This window comes from Felis catus, chromosome F2 (assembly GCF_018350175.1).
Source record: "Felis catus isolate Fca126 chromosome F2, F.catus_Fca126_mat1.0, whole genome shotgun sequence".
In the NCBI taxonomy this organism is placed as follows: Eukaryota; Metazoa; Chordata; class Mammalia; order Carnivora; family Felidae; genus Felis; species Felis catus.
Window position 1 is genome coordinate 68,122,501 of NC_058385.1, and position 20,632 is coordinate 68,143,132.

General features: G+C 51.4%; 1 long non-coding RNA gene across 3 annotated transcripts in view; it reads left to right on the forward strand.

Annotated features, from left to right (window-relative positions):
• Positions 1 to 20,632, forward strand: part of LOC109496206 — a 33,959-nt gene that overhangs the window by 7,097 nt on the left and 6,230 nt on the right. The window contains exons 2-5 of one of the 3 annotated variants that reach the window (XR_006592425.1): positions 8,381 to 10,099; positions 10,977 to 11,820; positions 18,146 to 18,250; positions 19,087 to 19,168. This is a non-coding gene — a long non-coding RNA (uncharacterized LOC109496206). Of the gene's footprint in view, positions 1 to 8,380; positions 10,100 to 10,976; positions 11,821 to 14,806; positions 15,788 to 18,145; positions 18,251 to 19,086; positions 19,169 to 20,632 lie in introns of those variants that run through there. The other 2 variants (XR_006592424.1, XR_006592426.1) reach the window with 2 other exon arrangements.

The window sequence follows — 20,632 nt, forward strand, 5'->3', positions numbered from 1 at the left end:
GGGTCCCCCTGGAGCCCTCAGCTAAGCCATCATCAGCTTGTGCCAGTGAAGAAGCTACCTGAGGTGGGGAAAGAACCTCCCAGAAGATCGGAGAGAACACACATCTGAACTCACACAGGCCTGAGAATGTTCCTTCTCCCACTGGCCAGAGTGGGGCAAAGTTAGCCCTGGACTACAGGATGTTCTCCTCCTATGTAATGATGCTTCAAAGCAAATTTCAAAAGCAAGGGTAGGCAAGTTTTTATGGGAAGGGCCAGACATTAAATATTCTCAGCTTTGCAGGACATCTGTTCCTTGTTGGAGCTACTTAACTGTGCCGTGGCAGCATGGAGGTATAGCACCGACAGGACGTGAATGAATGACGGTGGCTGTGTTCCCATAAAACTGTATTTACAGACACTGCAACTTGACTCTAATTTTCACATGCCGCAAAATATTATTCTTTTCCCCAACACCCTTCACCAAAATGAAAGATAAGAGCCTAGATCATGGAAATGATTCTCTGCCAGATGGAGGAGTAATGCTATGAGTAAATATTCAAGGTCTGTTGGTTAAGCACCCGACTCTCGATCTCGGCTCAGGTCATGATCTCATGGTTCATGAGTTGGAGCCCCGCGTCGGGCTGTGTGCTGATGGCACAGAGCCTGCTTGGGACTCTGGCTCTCCTTCTCTCTGCCCCTCCCCTGCTTGTGTGCTCTCTCTCTCTCTCTCTCTCTCTCTCTCTCTTTCTCAAAATATATAAATAAATAAAATAAAAAAGAATTGAAAGAAAAGACTAAGGTTGGTTGAAATACAATACGGCACAAGCATGGAACCTTCCGGAACAGGATGCTTTGGCACCCATGGGCTGGGTGATGGTGGTGAGAGCTCCCTTGTACTTTATTTCTGTTCTCCTACCACATGAGGTACTTTTTACCTCATGATTTATTATGGGTACGTCATCTCCCTCCCTTGGCCGTGTTCTCTTGAGGGTGGGGCCCACAGCTGAATCATGTGTATTTCCTACGCACCAAGGTTTGTCAAAGTAAGGTCCAGGAGCCCCTTTATCAGACACTCTGAAGAGCTTGCTAAAATGCAGATGTCCAGGCCCCACTCTAGACCACTGAGTCAGAATCCTGGGAGGCAGGCCCTGCAATCTACATTTTAACAAGTGTTTTGGCGGATTCTGAATCACACTCCATGTGGAGACCGTATGCACCTGGCATGCAAAGTTATTAATGTTGAGTTGATAAAGCCAAACAACACACACACACACACACACACACACACACACACACGAGTTACAGCTATCTAAACACCACACTTTTGTGTCAAAAGCTCCAAAAAGACTGTAGGTAAATACAGAAAGTTTTACATCTTTTTCTTTCTTAATGTTTATTTTATTTTTGAGAGAGAGAAACATAGCACGAGCAGGGGAGGAGCAGAGAGAGGGAGACACAGAGACGCAGAATCCGAAGCAGGCTCCAGGCTCTGAGCTGTCGGCACAGAGCCTGATGCGGAACTCAAACCCACAAACCTCAAGATCGTGACCTGAGCCAAATTTAGACACTTAACAGCTGAGCCACCCAGGTGCCCCAGTCTTTCTTTTCTTTTGAAACGATAGTCTGGGGGCGCCTGGGTGGCGCAGTCGGTTAAGCGTCCGACTTCAGCCAGGTCACGATCTCGCGGTCCGTGAGTTCGAGCCCCGCGTCGGGCTCTGGGCTGATGGCTCAGAGCCTGGAGCCTGTTTCCGATTCTGTGTCTCCCTCTCTCTCTGCCCCTCCCCCGTTCATGCTCTGTCTCTCTCTGTCCCAAAAATAAATCAACGTTAAAAATTTAAAAAGAAAAGAAAAGAAACGATAGTCTGGGGGCGCCTAAACAATAGTCTGATGAGTAGAAAGCCTTGTGATGCAATTCATCTCAATTCCATTCATCACTCTCTCCCTACCTTTTCAGATTTCACTTCATGGATTTTCTTTAAAAAAAAAAAAACATTTATTCATTTATTGAGATACAGAGAGGGAGGGGCAGAGAGAGAGGGTGGTACAGAATCCGAAGCGGGCTCCAGGCTCTGAGCTGTCAGCACGGAGCCTAATGCGGGGCTCGAATCCACAAACAGATCATGACCTGAGCCGAAGTTGGACACTTAACCGACTGAACCACCCAGGTGACCCTCATGGGTTGCTTTTAATTAACCCCCTTGACAGCATCTCTTCATCTCCAATCCCCAGGGCCTCGGATACGTCAAAGTCTTGATTAAAACAAACCGGAACAAAAAAACCTCTCACGCACCTTTCCCCTTCCAAAAGTTCATATACATTGAAAGCATGGAAATAGACCAATGTGGTTCCTGAAAGAGATCTCCAACCATCCCCCTCAGCTGGATCTAGGCTCCGTTGATATTTTTGGTGTGGATATTGGATTCCCCGAGAAAGTAGTATTTCTCAAAACTCCAGTTGTTCCAACTCCCCCATCAGAGGTTTTGCCGTATCGACTTGTAGCCTGTGTTATTATTTGCTTAGTTTTCTACTCTAATCAAGTCACTCTAAAAAAAAAAAAAAAAAAAAATTTAGCCTTCTCCTAAATAATAATATATGTGAAAATACATAATTACATGAAATTACAGGCTGGATGTGCTAAGTATATTTTAAACATATTAAAGTGAATACATAATTACCAAAATGAAAGAAATAGATGTTCTTGAGGCCCCTACAATCATCCTGGGTGGCCCTTTGGGCAACTCCTGCATGGAGCCCTACTAGGGGTCCAGGCCAGCCCCCAAAGCCATTCCACACCCACCAGGTTCCCCTAAGGACCTCCCTCCACACACTGCCAGCATTGAAATAAAGAAGTCCCTTGAGAGCGCGTTGGCTCCAGCACGAAGCTTGGACTATTAATCATCGAGGCCTGCCCGCCCGCCCGCTGCGGTTGGGATTTCAGCACGCATGGGCAGAAAGAGCAGGCCCGGGAGGGGTTGGTTCGTGCTGACCACCTATCCGAGTTTCACTTGAGAAGTGTGAGCCGGGGAATATTTCTGAGCCTCCGGGTCTGCCCGTCCTGGCTCACGCCCACAGAGTTCGGCCAGGCACCCCTCGTCTCCCCTGGGTCAGTAGCCGTGAGCTCCCCAGCATGTCCCATCTGTTTCCTTGAGGCAGGTGACTTCCTTGTCATGCATGGGAGCTTCCAAGGGGGAAGCCAGCTCTTGGCCCCGGGGAGCGCTTGCGTTCTACAAATCCGTTGTTGCTGTGGGTCTGTTTGCCCTCGAGGCCGTGTCCTACAACGCCCCTTGTGTCCGAGGTGACTACTTTACGCCAGCAAAAGAAAACAAGCTTCACACCTCACGGAGCTGAAGGTGAGGCGACAGCTGGCTGATGACGGCTCATGACTCACCCATGTGGATCCTGGACCACAGGCGTGAAAGGAGCTCCCACCCAAGGGCACATATCAAGTCACAGATGAGAACCCGGGTTTGGCTGCGCGGAGAGTGACGAGGGATTGCGACATGTTTTCAGCTAACCTCAGCTCTGCAGAGCCGAGCACTCGGGGAGTGAGGTTTAGGGAAGTCAAGCGTCCTTGGGTTGGTTTCCCAGAACAGCTGGGCATGTCAGAAGACGTGAGTTCCAATTTCACTCTCTTTCTTATTAGCTCTGTGACCTGAGGTGACTCCATCAACTTCTCTGCGCCTCTGTGATTTCACCTGTGAAAAGGAGGGATTGCCCTCTGCTCCGCTTGCCTCCTGGGCCGTCCGGATCCAGGGGGACCTCACATGTCGAAGAAATAGAACAGGAATAGCAGAAGCCTGGCTGGACGCCTCAGCCCCTGTTCCTGCTTTCAAGGCGAATGCATTTTGTTTGCATACGTGGGCATGAAGGAGAATGAAATAGTACAAAGTATCAAGCAAACTCATAATGGGCTACCTTGGGAGGGGGCAGGGGCGGGAGGAACCAGGTTTGAGGGTGGGGCAGTTCATTTCCCTAGAATACATATTCATATCTTTGCAGTTATTTTAGTCTTTTTCAAAGGTAATTGCACAGCATTGAATTGCACTGCCGGATCCGTGAGGCAGACACAGTCCTTCAGGAGGAAGGAGAGGAGCTACAGTGGTCCGAAGGATTTTACGGACTGGGAAACGTGCCTGTGGCGACGAGGAGGACCGATTTGGATAAATGGAAGGGAGCAAAGGCATTCGCCCAGGGGACCAGCATGAGCAAAGGTCCTGAGGCCAGACCGAAGAGGAAGGAGTGAAGGGGAGGGGTGGTGAGGGAGAAGAGAACCCAGATTCATACTGGAGATCTGGGGATTCGCGCACCCAGGGACACACTGGTTGCTAGGTCAGTGTGCACTCAGTGCCGGAGTATGCAAGGCCTGTAGCAAATACCAAAAATGTTAGCACTTGTTTCATTTAAGCGACAATGGAGAAAGAAACTCTCAGGTTTAAAGAGGTGGGGGGGGGGGAGCCAAAACCATAAGCAAAAAAGACCCAGGGAGAGTTAAACCACAGAAAATGTAGAGAGAAGCCGTGCTCAGGGATTTAATAAAATTTCCACATCTTAAAAGTGCACTGGGCGGGGTCTAGAAAGTGAAAGACGGAGTCATTTGTACCATCCTTTTCTCGCCCAGGGGAGCCAACTAAGAGCCACCCCAAATGTGGGCTTTGGCTGACGGAGGAAGCAGTGGGGGAGCTGCACCTGTGCAGGGGGCAAATCTGACCTCTCCCTGCCCAGACCAAGGAGTGTGGCAGGAGATGCACTTGGAGCTCAAGACCACCAGCTTCCCACCCTCTCTGGACGCCGCTCCCTCCCAAACTGCCCGGGGACAGACGGGGCTGAAGCCTGCCGTTCTGGGCTAGAGCCCCGTCCAGGAGCCCCAAGACTGGCCATGGGATTGGGGGGCGAGTCCCTGACCCCTCCCAGCCCTGGGCCCCCATCCCTGAAACGAAGGGATGGGGCCCCTGGCACCTTGCAGCGGTGGCCGGGAGGGTGAAGTGAGACCAGGGCTCAGTCGGGGCACCGCTCTCCGTCCAGGCCGTCTGCTCACAGCACGAATGAGAAAGTTGGATGTGGCAGTGGCCACGAGAGCAGGCTCCTAGTGACAAAGAATGCTTCCTCTGCAAGGCCCCTCGCAAGCAGCCTCTCCTGGGTCTCCCGGACTCCCAGCCCCACCAGGCCGCGTGTGAACCCCAGTGGGGGAGGCAAGAGCCAACCCACTTACGAAGCTGTCCTGGGAGGCACCCCACGCAGGCTGTGGGAAATGGCGCCCATTTCCAGGGGGTCCACCCGACAGACTTACCCGCAAACTTGGGGACCCACGTGTGTGAGATGGAGGCCTCGCACCAACAAGGTAGGCAACGCCATCGCCTTGGATTTGCACTTCTGTCCTCTGAGTTTCAACATTTTTTAACGCTCGTTTGTTTTTGAGAGAGAGACAGACAGACAGAGCCTGAGAGAGAGGGAGCCACAGAATTCGAAGCAGGCTGTCGGCACAGAGCCCGACGCGGGGCTCGAACTCACGAACCGCGAGACCGTGACCTGAGCGGAAGTCAGAGGCCCAACCAACAGAGCCACCCGGGCGCCCCGGTAGCTTCATCTTAAGATGTGTGTTGAACAGGTGCTATGTGCCCAGCTAGGCTCTAGGGTTACGGCAGTGAACAAAACAGACAAAAGGTGAGGGGACGTGGACAATGAAGGCAGAGGAGCAAATGCAGGGGTGTGGGGGTGACAAGGGCCAAGGGGAGAGACACGGCAGGGCCAGAGGAAGGCGTAGAAGATGCAAATAGGGTAACGGGCTGGCGGCGAGCTGCTCGCAAACTCTCCAGGGCCACGCCAGCTCCAGGGCTCAGACAGGCTGAGGCCTCTGTCTTAGTTGCCTTTCACGTCGATGTCCCAGTCTGTTTCCTCTGCTCAGTCTGCTTCTTCCGCACCCCACCCCACCCCCACCCAGATGTTGCCCGCGAGAGCGCACCCAACACGCCTGCATGCAAATCTCCATCTCGGAAACTATTCTCAGGGGACCCGACACCAAAGAAAACCCGTATTTCAGAACTGCTACCTACACTGTACCTCCACTCCATCATGGGTCCCGCTGGCAGTGCGGGCTCGCCTCGGAGCCCCCGTGACTGTCCCAGGGAGAACGCATTCAGAGGGAAGACCCAGGACAGAGTTTGCATCACGATTCCTTGGGGAGAGGTGGGCCTCAGGATTTCCAGGCTGGAAGCGGTCTTTCTTTGTGGCATTCTCATCCAGGGCTTGGCAACCTTCACCATCTGGAAGTTCTTTCTTACTTCAAACCGGAATCCCTCCTTCTGTGATGTATCCCCATTTCCTCTCCCTTTTCCTCCGTGGAGCGGTATTCTTGCCAAGAAAGAAAGTTAAAAGGGAACAAAGACATATGGTTTTCCTATTAAGACGGACGCCCACATTTAAGCAGAAGAGAGGAAAGCGTTCACATTAGGGCAACGGAAATACATTTGCATGGCACCAACATCCGAAATTGCTTTTTTTTTTTAAAGTAACCAAAACAATGAGTGCCTCTTTTTGTGCACTTTATTAAACTTTTAGACTATTAAGGAGACACTGGGGACCCCTCCTCAGAGGCCAGGGTAGCACGGGAAGCCCTTGGATTTGGAGTCCTGACATCAAGCATTCAAAACCCGTTTCTGCCACTCGCGAGCAGTGTGACCATGGTGGTGACCACGGGGAACGCTGTTTGTCTTTGAGACTCAGTCTTCCTGGTACAGTGGGGGGCACCAGCTGCCCCGGCCTCTGTCACAGGGCTACTGAGAGTTGATGTGAGGACGTGGAAAAGCCCAGGAAACCACGATGCGCCGGAATGATGTGAATACGCTGCACCAAAGTCCCGGACGGTTTCCTGAGCAACCACCAGGGACAGAAACTCACCACATTGTTTCTACTTGAGAAATTGACGAACCGATAGTAAAATTCATATGGAAACGCAAAGGATCTAGAACCATTCTTTGGAGAAGAACTAGGGGCGCCTGGGTGGCTCAGTCGGTTGAGCGCCTGACTTCGGCTCAGGGCGTGATCCCGAGGTTCGTGAGTTCGAGCCCCGCGTCGGGCTCGGTGCCGACAGCTCAGAGCCTGGAGCCTGTTTCAGGGATTCTGTGTCTCCGTCTCCCTCTCTGCCCCTCTGCTGCTCATGCTCTGCCTCTCTCTCTCTCTCTCTCTCTCTCTCTCTCTCAAAATAATAATAATAATAATAAATAAACATTAAATATTTAAAAGAAAAGAACCAAGTCCTATGGCAAAGCTGCAGTGGTCAGGTCGGTGTGGTATTGGTGGAATGACGGACAAATGGAGAGTCCGGAAACAGACCTGCGCGTGTATGGATAACTGATTCTGTTTTACATGGGTGCAGAGGCAGGTCTGTGGAGAAAAGATAGCCTAGTCAACAAATAATGCTGGGACATTTGCATATCCATATGCTAAAGAGTGAATTTGGGCCATACCATGTGCCGGAATACAAAATTTTTTTTGAAAGAGTGGAGGGGTGCAAGTGAGTGAGGGGCAGAGGGAGTGAGATAGAGAGAGAGAGAGAAACCCACAAGGGGCAGAGAGAGAGGGAGAGAAGAGGGGCTCACCTGAAGCAGGGCTCGAGCTCACAGGACGCCAGGCTCAAGCTCACAAACCGTGAGATCATGACCTGAGCTGAAGTCAGATGCTTAACTGCCTGAGCCGCCCAGATGCCCCCAGATACAAAATTTAAGTCAAAATAGATTATAAGTGTAAATGTAAAACTTAAATCTATGAAATCTCTAGAATAAAAAGTATAGAAGGAAAACTTGGTGACCTTGGGTTAGGCAAAGACTCTCAGATGTGACTTCAAAAGTGTAACCTGTCACATAAATGGGTACGTTGAGTTGCATCAAAATTGTAAAACTTCTGCTTTTTTTTTTTATTTAAAAAAAAATTTTTTTTTAACATTTTATTTATTTTTGAGACAGAGAGAGACAGAGCATGAACGGGGAGAGATGGAGACACAGAATCAGAAGCAGGCTCCAGGCTCCGAGCCATCAGCCCAGAGCCTGACGCGGGGCTCGAACTCACGGACCGCAAGATCGTGACCTGAGCCGAAGTCGGACGCTCAACCGACTGAGCCACCCAGGCGCCCCATAAACTTCTGCCTTTTTAAAGCTACTCTTAAGAGACAGATGAGCTAAGCTACAGACTTGGAGAAAATATTTGCAAATCGTATTATCTGATAAAGGACTGGCAACCAGAATATATAAAGAGCTCTCAAAACTCAATAACGAGAAAGCACACAACACATTTACAAAATGGGCAGAAGAGCTGAAGGGACACTTTGTCAACAAAAGATAAACAGATGTTATCGCTCACTCTCTCTCTCTCTCTCTTTCCATTTCCCCTCCCCCACCCCCAACCAGGTGAGGACACAGAAGGCATCAATCTGCAAACCAGAGCGTCCTTACCAGAACTGGACCAGGCTGGCACCCCGATCTCAGACTCCCAGCCTCCAGAAGCGTAAGAAAATAAGTTGCTGTTGTTTACACAACCCAGTGCGCGGCGTTTCTTATGGAGGCCCGAGCAGACTGACAGTGGCTAAAGTTGAAGACTGATGATACCAAGTGTCGTCAGGGAAGTGGAGAAAGCGGGACATGCATACACTGTGAGGATATACACGGTACAACCACTTTGGAAACCAGTTTAGTGGTTTCCTACAAACCTAAATTATAGGTTTGTAGAGCCGTGATCCACCCATTCTTGTCCTAGGAATCTGCCCAAGAGAAGTGAAAACATACGCTCACAGAAGGACTGGTGCACGAATACTCTTCGCAATGTTGTCTGTAACAACCACAAACGGGAAACAACCCAACTCTCCACCAGCATGTGAATGGATAAGCAAACGGTGGTGCCTCTATCACATAGAGGACCAAGGCCGGAGGCCCCTGCGCCATGGGCTGAGTGCCCAGTCCCCAGGGTGGAGCCTGGCAGGTTCCAGGTGGGCTGTCTGACCGAGAGCTGGCCCGGTCCTGCACAACGGGACCCTCAGAGCCTGCTGGGGCCCGAGAGCAGAGGTGACAGCCGGTGGCCATCTGAAGCGTGGGTCTGCGGGCTAACCTGGCCACGACTCGCCCCTCGACCTCAGGCTGATCCCTGAATCCTTCTGGGCCAACAGAAATATGATTCCGACTTCAACTGAACTTCCTCTGGAATTCCCCTTGACCCCTGACCCTCCCACGCAAGCCTCCCCACTCTGGGCTGTGCCTGCCTTGTTGTTTGGTTGCTCCTCCACGAGGGTGGCCACACGCTTGTTCACCATTGTTCTTAGCAAGTGGCACACAGTAGGTGTTCAACACGTTTGCCAATTGATCAGAAACATCTCCCATGGGGCGCCTGGTTGGCTCCGTCGTTTAAGCGACCGACTTCGGCTCAGGTCATGATCTCACGGTCCGTGGGTTCGAGCCCCGCGTCGGGCTCTGTGTGGACGGCTCAGAGCCTGGAACCTGCTTCGGATTCTGTGTTGTGTCTCCCTCTCTCTCTGCCCCTCCCCTGCTCATGCTCTGTCTCTCTCTGTCTCAAAAATAAATAAAAACATTTTAAAAAATCCCCTATACTCTAGGCACTTGACATATGAACGCTCATTTAATTTTCTAAACACTCCTGCAGTGTGGGTCTAGTCATCCCCATTTTAGAGATGAAAACACTGAGGCTGAGTGAAATGACTTGAGGGGCTGTAAAGAGGTGGTGGTGGAATTTGAACCCGGCTCATTAGACTCCGAAGCCCCTGAGCTTGCTGCCACACTGGGCTCCCCAGTCTCTCATGAGGGGATGACTTGACCTGACCTTCCCCCCACTCATCGTTGGACCCCCCTGAGACAGAGCCTACAGAAGTGCCTGGCAAGGCTCGCTGCACAGAGGGGAATGAGTCAGGCTGGGTGGCTGGCCAGCGGCCTCCAGTTCACCTGACTGGCTCATGTTTGGGGTATGTCACCTGTGAGCCCGGTTGGGTTTCTTGCAGGTTCCCACGGAGACCGGCCTCTTCTGGGAGCTGTCTGACGCTGCCTTTCCTCCCTGACCAGGCGACGACTCCACTCGTTCTTCCCGAGGCCTCAGCCTTCAGCCCGACCGAATCACGCAGGGAGGTCAGAGCTCATAATTATGTCATTAACCCTCATGTGGCAACACACTGGAGGTTGTTTTCTTAGCACGAGGCAGGGCCTTATGGGGAGCTTCTCTCTCTGCGGCCTTGCCCTGTCTGGGTCCGCAGGCCGGGAGTGGGGAACCTCCTTCCACGGAGCCCAGAGGTGTGGAAATGTGATGCTGGGTCTCCCGCACCCAAGAACCTGCACCCCGCTGTGTGTTGTCAGTCTCCTGGGGCTGCTTTAATAAATTACCATAAACTTGGTGGCTTAAAACAACAGAAATTTATTTTCTCACTGTCCTGGAAGCCAGGCCAAACATCAAGGGCCTATTGAGATGATCCAAGATGATCTCATCTCAAAATGCTTAATAACATCTGTAAAGACCCCTTTTCCAAATAAGGTCACATTCACATGTTCCCAGTGGACAAATATTTTGGGGGGGGCCACCATTCAGCCCTTACATTCCAGAACTTGCCTCCACCAGTGCCAATTAACCGCATAGACACTTCCCTCCTTGCTAGATGCCTCTGTCGTCTGTCCTTTCCTCTCCATCCCAACAGCTACTATCCTATTCAGACTCTCCCTTCTATTGCTGGGACTGGTGCAGTAGACTTCTAACCTGCTCCATTTTCATCTCTCATTCTTTTTACTGCTCCAGAGGGATTTTTCTAACCACCAAATTACCCTATATCATTCCTGCTTCACACACTTTAAAAGCGCGAGTCCAAACTCCCAGGTGTGGTGTTTGAGGCCCTGACCGGCCGCTCATCTGCTTGTCCCGGCCTCTGCTGGTGCCTTCCACCAGATTCACCAACACTGTAAGACCTTTAAACAGACCATCCTCTCACCTTGCTTATGCTCCTTGTTTATTTCCCAGTCTACCCGCCAGAACTTCTGGGAGGTCTTCCCCAGTCCTGCCACGCGTCCCGAGCACCTCCGTCGGCCCCGGCACCTGTCACTCATCAGCATTGTTCGCCGATATGCCCAGGGTCTTCTTCAATAGAGCTGGAGCTCCTTGGGGGCCGGGATGGCGCATTCTTTACTTTTGTAAAGAGCTCGGCACATAGCGCGTGCTGCGTAAGGTTCACCGTGTAAGTGGCCTCGTAATGGTAAGTCGCGCAGAAGCAGAGACTCTGCTTAACTCATTGGCTGGACTCTGACAGCATCTTCCCCACCCCTCATATCTTAAAGTTGTGGGAACTGAGCTCCTACAACGCACAGCGGAGTATGCTTGAAAGAAGCAAAGCCTGCCTTGGCCACTAATGCTCTGTACAACTTGGGCAGGTCCCTGGGTTTTTTGGAGTCTCTATTTCCTCATCTGAAAACGGACACTGATTTTGTCGCCCTCAGAACAGTAGTCGTGTAAACACAGAGTCACGACTTGGCCCAGAAATTCTGCTCCTAGGTACACGCCCCAGAGAAATGTGTCCACAAAAGAACCGGTACATGAATCGTCATAGCATCGTTATTCATCATCGGCAAGAGGCGGAAACAACCCAAGCGCCCATCGGTGGATGAACCGAAAAACAAGATATAGCGTATCCAGACACCAGAATATTGCTCGGCAGTGGAACGGAATGAAGTACCGACATGTGCTACAACGCGGATGAACCCGGAAAACATGATGCTGAGTAAAAGAAACCAGCCACGAAAAATCACGTATTATGTTTCCATTTCTATGACATGTCCAGAAGAGGCAAGTCTATAGAGACAGAAAGCAGGTTAGTGGTTGCCTGGGGCTGGGAGGGCCTGGAGCGGGTGGGTGAGGGGTGTATCTAAAGGGCACGGGGGTTTCTTGGGGGGATGATGAAAATGTTCTAAACTTGTGCAGCCTTACGAACCATTGAATTACGCACTCTAAAGGGTGAACTCTATGGTATGTGAATTATACCTCCACAAGCCCGTTCCGAAAATAACCAGTGGCGGCAATGCCCCAGAAGGGTCCAAGCGCCTAGGTTCTGGGTTTAAACAGATCTGGGTTTCAACCCTGGCTCCACCACTCACCAGACACGTGAGCTCGAGGAATATTAATTAACTTTCTGGAACCGCAGTGTTTTCATCTATAAAATGGACACAACCCAAATACCTACCTTCCGGGGATGTTTGGGGGATAAATTAGATGAGGCTCATAAGGTCTTTGGCACAGAAAGGGACTGCTTGACACGGGCTGTGATCACCTCACCGTGGGTTGTCGGGGACTTCACAGCACACGGACGAAGGGAGGGCTCGGTTTGTGAGGGATGCTGTGTGGTCTCAGTGGCCGGTGCTCCCCCCAGCGACCCCCGGGGCTCCGGGCAGTGGTCTGCTCCTCAGGAAGCAGAGGAGTGGCTTCTAGTGTGGCCCCTAAACCATGCCATCGCCCTGTGGTGATGCCAACCAGAGAGGGGGAAGGCGGCCATGGCTGCAGTCCACTTCTCGCCCTTGACTCTTTATTAGCGGTAGTAGTATTCTTAAGTTAGTTCACATACAGTGTAGCCTTGGCTTCAGGAGTAGAACCCAGCGATTCATCTCTTACATATGACACCCAGTGCTCATCCCGAAAAGTGCCCTCTAATGGCCATCACCCATTTAACTCACCTCCCCACCCGCCTCCCCTCCATCAACCCTCAGTTTGTTCTCTGTTTTTTAAGAGTCTCTTCTGGTTTGCCTCCCTGTTTTTATCTTACTTTTCCTTCCCTTCCCCTAGGTTCATCTGTTAAGTTTCTCAAATTCCACCTCTGAGTGACATCCCATGCCGTCTGTCTCTCTCTGACGGACTTCTTTCGCTTTGCATAGTACCCTCCAGTTCCATCCACATCGTTGCCAATGGCAAGATTTCATTCTTTTTCATCGCTTGTAGTATTCCATTGTGTATATAAACCACATCATCTTTATCCATTCATCAGTCGATGGACATTTGGGCTCTTTCCATAATTTAGCTATTGTCAATAGCGCTGCTATAAACGTGGGGGTGCATGTGCCCCTTTGAATCAGCAGTTTTGTATCCTTTGGATAAATTCCTACTGGTGCAATTGCTGGGTAGTAGGGTAGCTCTATTTTTAATTTTTTGAGGAACTCCCAGGTAAGCATGACCAAGGACGGCTGCCAGGGCACCTGAGGGCACTTTGGATGCAGTGAGTTCATCACTCGCTGTGGTCATCCACACACTCGGTCTGGGCCCCTAGTTGCCCTTTCCAGGCCCGAGGGGCCGAGCTGGCTCCCTTTTCAGCAGCTGACCCGAGCCAGAACTTGTCCACGGGGCCACCGAGCGAGCCACGGAGGCGCTCCCGCCGCTGAGAACACCCTGCGTCCCACACAGACCAAGCCCTCCCTTTGTCCGGGTTCCTCGGTTTCTTCCTTCACCAGCTCTTTGCTGAGTGCTTGCCGCCTGTTGCACGCCGACCTCGGGATCAGCAGGTACCTGCCCCAAATCCTCAGCAGCATTTGACGACGTTAATCCACGCTTTCACTTTACTTGAAGAATTCCAAGAGACATCTTTTAATTTTTGTTATTTTTTACTTTTTAGTATTTTAAAACGGTTGTTTATTTACTTCGAGAGAGATAGAGAGAGGGGGAGCATAAGCCAGGGAGGGGCACCCAATGGCCATCGATGGATGAATGGATAAAGAAGATGTGGTCTGTAGGGGCGCCTGGGGGCTCGGTCGGTTGAGCATCTGACTTCGGCTCAGGTCATGATCTTGGCGGTTTGTGAGTTCGAGCCCCGCGTCGGGCTCTGTGCTGACAGCTCAGAGCCTGGAGCCTGCTTCGGATTCTGTGTCCCCCTCTCTCTCTACCCACCCCTGCTTGTACTCTGTCTCTCTCTGTCTTTCAGAAATGAATAAATGTTAAAAAAAAATTAAAAGAAAAAAAGAAGATGTGGTATGTATATACAGTGACGTATTACTCGGCCGTCAAAAAGAATGAAATCTTACCATTCACAACTTCGTGGATGGAACTGGAGGGTATTATGCTAAGCGAAATTAGTCAGAGAAAGACAAACCTCATATGACTTCACTCATATGAGGACTTTAAGATACAAAACAGATGAACATAAGGGAAGGGAAGCAAAAATAATATAAAAACGGGGTGGGGGGGCAAGACATAGGAGACTCTTAAATACAGAGAACAAACCGAGGGGTGCTGGAGGGGTTTTGGGTGGGGGGAATGGTCTAAATGGGTGAGGGACATTAAGGAGGACGCTTGTTGGGATGAGCACTGGGTGTTATAGGTAGGGGTGAACCACTGGGTTCTACCCCTGAAATCATTATTGCACTATATGCTAACTTGGATATAAATTTAAAAATAAATAAATAAATAAATAAATAAATAAATAAATAAATAAATAATACATAACAACAACAACAACAAGCGGGGGAGGGGCAGAGAGAGGGAAAGAGAGAGAATCCTGAGCAGGCTCCGCACTGGCCGCACAGAGCCCGACACGGGGCTTCAACCCCCAAACCATGAGATCATGACCTAAGCCAAAACCGAGTGTGGGACGCTTAACGGACTGAGCCAGCCAGGTGCCCCAGGACATCTTTTAAAAAGGCACGACGTTCTCTCTGTATTTTTCTAATGCTCGTGAAAACAAACGCATACATATTAAAGTGGAAATGATCCATTCAGGCACCACCTCAGATCACGTGTTAGCTCCGGTGGACGTATGTGCCCCCTCTGGGCACCACCCGCCCCCTCCCCAGACTGTCCCTTCTCCTTTTGGTCCCCAGGGTCTCTGACTCGCCGCCTGCAGGGAGCGGTCACTGTGGACCCGGTACCCGGGGGGTGGGGCTCTGCACAGCCCCAGCACCCTGCACCCTGCCTTCACCCAGCACCCTGCCTTCACCCAGGCTCTCCTGACCTCAGCCTCCCAGGAGCTGCCTTCACAGCCTTCACAGGTGCCACCAGGAGGCTTGCATCTAAGCCCTGCCTCCTGACGGGGTCTTTAAAATGTGCTTGCCCTCCCCTTAGGGGGCCAGTCTCCCAACCCAGCAAGCTGGGAATCGTCCTCCCCTGAGCCCCCTGCTCCTCTACACTCACCCACCCCACCCTTTTCTCTGGATCTTATGACCGTCTTAAGTGGGTCCCCTCCTCCCCACCTACCACTCTGCGACTGCCAGTGCCTTGATGGGACCCTCGCCCTCCCTGCTGCCGGCCTCTTACAACAGCTCCTACGGGACCTCCCTGTCTCCTGGAGCCCTGCCCCTTCCGCTCCATTCCCGGGAGGCAGCCAGGGCCTCTCTGACGCTCGGTCCCCTCCAGTGTTCCCCTGCCCCCCTCCCCATTCCCTCCTCTTCCCTTCCCCCCTCACCAAACTACCCAGCATTCCAGAGCCCGTGGTGCCCTCAGAGCCCCTGCTCAGGCTGAGCCCTTTGCCTGAGATGCCCTTCCCAGTGGCAGCTCGGCTATCACCTCCACCAGGAAGCCTTCCCTGATCTCACCCCAGCTACACTGATCTCAGCTGAGCTTTATTAGGTGGTCCTGCTCTGTGCCTCCAAGTCACACTGGGTCCTGCTCCTCTCCTCACTCTGCTGAGCTCGTCTGCAGATGACTTCAGGGTCCTGACTGTGACCGGTCAGTCTCCGCACCCCAGAGTCTGGTATGTTGGCTGCACCCACTAACTCTTTGAATTGAGCTGACTTTTCATAAGGCCCCAAGACTGTGGCAGGAAACAGGTTGTCACCACGCTGAGGTACTCTGGGGCCAGCTGGGAGGAGAGTGGTTTCCAGGGCGGGGTGGGGACGGGGGGTGGGGGGGGCCTTCTCACATCCTTAGCAGCGGGTGGAAATGGCTTTGGGGAAATATGTAGGAAACGTGACTAATATTCAGGCTTCCCCCTAGCCCGCCCCAGCGCCCCTGCGTCGCAGCTTATGCAGGTCCAGCTCTGGGGCCCAGGGCTTGTCCGCACATTCCCAGACAGGTGCTCTGAGGGGCAAGAATCCCAATTGTTCATGTTCTCCCAGAAAAACGTCCATGGTGCTTAGAATATCTGTGCCACCTAGGTCTGGAGTAGTGGACCCCATGTTTCACCCACAGGGGCCATGCGAAGATGGGCAGGGGAAGGGATTTTTGAGATGCTCTGCGGTGTGATCAGCTTGGCCCTCATGATGCCCTATGCGCTTCTTGGGCAAATAAACATCGACAAGAGGGGTCCCCACCATGAGCGCCTCGGAGTCTGGAGCGTGCCCTTGAGCAGCGGGCTAAAAACTCACCGCGTCTTTCCCCAGCTAATCCTCACAAAGGGTCCCTAGGAGCTGGGTGACCCTCGGCTCATTTCAGCTTCAGGAAACTGAGTCAGAGAGGCTAAATCAGCTCCTGTGAGAGAAGGAGGCAGAAGATACAGGGCTGCTTGGCTTTGGACCGTGTTCTTTCTGATGGGCTCTCCGAATAGACAGTGGTCATAACATAAGCTTGTTAAAAACAACAGAGCAGGGTGCCCAGGGGGCTCTGTTGGTTGAGGGTCCCACTCTTGATTTCAGCTCACTTCATGATCCCAGGGTCATGGGATGGAGCCCTGCATCAGGCTCTGCTCTGAGTGTGGAGCCTGATTGGGATTCTCTCTCTGTCTCTCTCTCCCCCTCCCTCCCTCCACTCCTCACCCCTGTTCAAGCCCTCTTTCTCTCTCTCTAAAAAAAACCAAACCATGGGGCTCCTGGGTGGCTCAGTCAGTTAAGTGCTGACTTTGGCTCAGGTCATGATCTCACAGTTTCTGAATTCGAGCCCCTCGTCCCTCTGAGCTGATAGCTCAGAGCCTGAAGCTGTTTCCGATTCTGTGTCTCTGTGTGTGTGTGTGTGTGTGTGTGTGTGTGTGTGTCTCTCTCTCGCTCTCTCTCTGCCCCTCCCCCGCTCACACTCTGTATCTCTCTCTCTCTCTCAAAAATAAAATAAACATTAAAAAAAAAGTTTTTTAATTAAAACAATTTAAAAAACCAAAACCCAAACCAAGCCAAAGAAAAACCAGACCCGTGTCCACATATGGAAAGAAACCAAAAGCAGGCCCTGATTTTGAAGGGCTGCATATTCCCCCAGGAATCGAAAAGGCCCACCCAGCCCTCCCCCCCGCCCCCAATACATGTGGCCGACGTGGCTGTCAGGGCGCCTCCTCTCACCAGCCGGGCCGGGCCTGTCCTCCGAGGCCCGCCCTCTTCCAGGTGTGCAGGACGCTGCCAGGGTCAGATCCTGCAGGATTCACCTGGTGTCCGGGAGCTACACCGGTGAACGTACCACTCACTAACCGGGCAAGTGGTTTCACATCTCCAAGCCTCAGTCTCCGCATCTGTGAAAAGGTGGGTGGAACCGCAGGAGTGTGGATAAGAGGCTCCAGCGCAGGGAGGCGTGGGAAAGCCCCTGACAGACAGCCAGCCAGCCGGTAAAGTGATCCACCGGAGGGGAGGGTCCTGGTGTTATTATCACCATCTGAAGCCCTGAATGCACTTCCTGGTTTCACCTGGCTTCCAGGAGTTTCCCTAGAAAGGGAGCGATGGCCCATCACTGAAGGAAGGGCGAAGTACAGATGTCCTTATAGGGGATCCGGAACACAGGTAATTGGGGAACTCTGTAACCCGTTCAGAGGACGCCTGCCCCACCCTCTGTCGCCCTGCATAGCTCCCAGTTTGCCGGGCAGTTGCTCGGACTCTGACCCACTTGGGGCTGGGGTGCCCTGTGCTCGATCAGCCACCAAAAACGGGACCCACTTGGCCACGTGGCCCACAAGACACAACACCTAGTGCCCAGGATACTCAGGGGCCCCCGAAAATGGCTCAATTTTCATCTCTTTTGAAACCAGAAGGAAAAAAGATTATAATAATAACGAATATGTAATCACGAATCCAGCCCCGATTATGTTTATCATTACACCGATGCCCTCATAAAATAGAATATCTATTTGTCTATCTATCTGTCAGTCTTATGGAGGAAGGGGCCATGGGAGTCAAAGTGCTGAGAATCCACGAAAGGCCCAGTGAGGCCCTGAGGAAGAGCAGCATCCAGGGAGCAAGGCATAGCCTCTCCTTGTTTGGGACCACCGAGCTGGAGTGAGTGGATTGCAGACTGACCACAATCCTTTGCAGGACTTGTTACTAAAGAGGAGAAGCAGAGTCTGTCTACCCGGCCCTGGAATCTAGGCGGGCTCTCACACTGGCTTCGGACATCGAACGCGGCAGAAGTGACATTGGGTGAGTTCCGAGCCTCGGTCCCAGAGCTCTTGCGGCTTCCGGCCTCTTGCTTTTTATTTTTTTATATATTTTTATATGCTTGTTTATTTCTGAGAGAGAGAGAGAGACAGAGACAGAGAGAGAGAGCTGGGGAGGGGCAGAGAGAGAGGGAGACAGAGAATCCCAAGCAGGGTCTGCCCTGTCAGTGCAGAGCCCGACGTGAGGCTCGAACTCACGAACCGTAAGATCCTGACCTGAACTGAAGTCGGATGTTCAACCGACTGAGCCACCCGGGTGCCCCGAGGGGATACATTTCTAAAACAGTGCAAAGAAACAGGAGAGATTAAAGTTAGTAATATAGTTTATTTAACCCCATGTATCCAAGATATGAACATTGAACACCTGATCAATGTAAAAAATATTCACGAGCTATTTTACGTTCTTTTATCATATTAAATCTTCATCATCCAGTGTCTGTTTCATATTGGTAGTGCTACCTGACTTGGACCAGCCACATTTCACGTGTTCTATAGCCCCTTATGTCTCGTGGCTACCATAGTGGTGGCACAGACCTAGGCTGGTGTTTCTGAATGTTTGAATTTCACTGGCCGGGAAATATTTCCCTCATACTTTTGGAGGCCAATGTTGCCCATTTTTTTATTTGGTTAACACGGATGTTAAAAAAAAAAAAGGAAAGGTCCCACCGTCTGTTGTCATCACATCCCAAGAGAAAGAACTTTAGCTGCTCCACAGAATAGAAGGGATATGATCTCAGATAAAGGGTATCTTCAAACTGAACACACTTACCTCCAAGGAAAACTTAACGCACTCTGGTCATTTTTCTCGTTTTGCCACAGATAACAGAACATATCACTCTGCTCCTGAAACCACGGGTCTTATCCATCGGCCCTTAGAATCACCTGGAAAGGAGCTCTAATGGTATTGATAGCCCACTTAATCTGAACCTCGGGTGGGGGCCGGCATAGGTATTTTAAAAAATCTCCCCCCAAGTGATTCTCATATGTAGTTTGGGTGGGAAACCGCTCCTTTGGTTCGAACTTAAACCCCTTTCTTTCAGAAATGGGGGAAATAGGTTAAGAGAAGGGAAGTGAGAGGGCCAGCAAAGGAAGGAGGCCCAGGACTCCATGCCCCGAGCCGAAGCCCTTCTCCCCCAACCCTTACCCCGTTAAGGGAACAAGGAATGGGGCCAAGGGCTGCCTGGGCCCGCAGAGCAGTAACTCCAAGGGAGCCAGCTGCTGAGATCAAGGTCAGCGGGGTAAGCAAAGAGGAAGGAAGACAGCACTCCCCGAGTTAAAGAAGTAGATTTTCTTTGTAAATACAAAAGCCTGACACAGCACGTATGAGTAACCTCCACCTTGAACACCTAAGTGACTTTGTTCTTGGCATTTCTTTTGGCTCACGCACGGTGGGGACTTATCACCTCTGTGAGAGATAGTGAGCAGCGCTTTGTTAGGGTATCCTTGGCTGTAGCCTGAGATAAAAAAAAAAAAGATTTAAACGACTCCCTTTGCATCTGGGACCCAAGCTCTGTCGCCAACCAGCAGTGTGACCTTGAACAAGTCACTTAACCCCTATGGATGGGTTCCCACGTCCTGGATTCCTTGGGAGACAGAAATGATGCATGAAAGTGCTTATCCAGAAGTGCTTGGGTGGCTCAGTAGGTTAAGCATGTGACTCTTGATTCTGGCTCACAGTTCCTGAGATCGAGCCCCACGTCAGGCTCTTCGCTGACAGTGTGGAGCCTGCTTGGGATTCTCTCTCTCCCTCTCCCTCTGTTCCTCTCTCGCTCATGCTCTCCCTCTCTCTCAACATAAATAAATAAACTTAAAAAAAAAAAGAAAAAGAAAATGTTTATCCAGAGCCAGGCCGGAGGTAAATTCAATAAACGATAGCTATTATTATGTGAATTATTTTATAAGCATGGTTATGTGCCAGGGACTATTTTAAGACCTTTGTAAGTATCAGGTCATTCAATCCTCATTACAAGCCCATGAGATAAGCCTTTTTGTCATCCTCATTTTATGGATGGAAAAACTGAGACACAGAGTGGCTAAGTCACTTGCCACAGTCACACAGCCAGATGGTGGCTGAGTCATGATCTGAGCACAGGTAGGACTCCAGCATCTGTGCTCTTTGAGTTTCCCTGCGGCTACCCACGTTCTTTCCTCCCCTTCTCTTCTCCCTCCTGGGCTCTCCCCGAGTGCAGACATGGATCTGCCGGAAGTAGCGACTCTGGGAAAGACCGAGAAGGAGCCCAGAGGAGAGTGAAGAGACGGGATCTGGGAGAGGCGCCCCGTTGCTGAACACCCGTGCTGGGCCAGGCAAGAGGCCAGATGCCTGAGCACGGCCACCCCAGTCCGACTCCCGGCACTGGGCGCCGGT